The following is a 929-nucleotide window of genomic DNA, read 5'->3' as shown; positions in this document are numbered from 1 at the left end:
CGCGCGTATATGCAGACCCAATCAACATACATGCAATATGTTATAATACGGCTGTCTGTTAATTTCTTTAAGTGCTGTATAATTTCAACTAACCGATTCATACGGTATGCCAGTACTAGCTTAACACCCTGAAGTAAATAGCTTTGCAACATTATGCAAGCATGGATTGCGAACATCTGATTCCAATTTAACAATCGTTTTTAAAATTACTCACCAGACTGACAGAAGGCACTGCTGGATTGTCCCATGCCCCTGGTGGGATTGCACTTGGACTAGACGCGAAACAGTATGTGGCAATCTATTTCCCTTTCCGCCGAGTATGGCTGTCGTCTGTTATGGTTGTACGAGAGCCATCTGTTGGCTGTCACCGCCACTGCGTCTGTCAACAAAGATCAGCTGATTCCCGAAACATCTGTGGCCAGAGGATTCCGGACAAGAACTTTTTGTTAGAAAACAAATGTTTATCCCGGTAAACGAAAACTATAGTGAAGTAATTAAGTGATTAGTGAACACATAGGCGATATAATCACCCTGACCCAGAAGAGAGTCCTGGTACATCCAAACACATGGATTGTGATACCCTAAATAACAGAAGACGCAAAAACAGAGCCAGCGATAGCGAAGCAAACCTACCTTCCAATCAACACTGCAACGAAGAAGCCGGAAAGAACTTCACGTAATTCCAACCAGGTATGAATAACAAAACTGAATCCAACAAGTAAGAGCAACCCAAAGTGTTATATTTATACAATTATCCTGAGACTCAATAACTTCAGATTTTAACAACCCAGTTCAATTATCAAATTGATGACGTTAAAAAAAGAAAACCCCTACTAGAAATAAAAAATCAAACTTGGACAATGGGAAACAAGCTGTAAGCAACCAGCATCGAGTGTAAACACAGATTGTGGCTACAGAACCATATACAA

At 40.5% G+C, this 929-nt stretch overlaps 1 protein-coding gene across 1 annotated transcript in view; it reads left to right on the top strand.

Annotated features, from left to right (window-relative positions):
* Nucleotides 1-358: 358 nt before the first annotated feature.
* Nucleotides 359-929, top strand: part of LOC119590567 (ankyrin repeat and SOCS box protein 13-like) — a 93,291-nt gene continuing 92,720 nt past the window's right edge. The window contains exon 1 of the mRNA XM_037939234.1: nucleotides 359-690. The gene's annotated coding sequence lies outside the window, so the exon portion shown is untranslated. The remainder of the gene's footprint in view (nucleotides 691-929) is intronic.

This window comes from Penaeus monodon, chromosome 27 (genome assembly GCF_015228065.2).
Source record: "Penaeus monodon isolate SGIC_2016 chromosome 27, NSTDA_Pmon_1, whole genome shotgun sequence".
Lineage (NCBI taxonomy): Eukaryota > Metazoa > Arthropoda > Malacostraca > Decapoda > Penaeidae > Penaeus > Penaeus monodon.
Note: the sequence above shows the minus strand (reverse complement) of the source record. Positions and strands in the feature narration are given on the sequence as shown.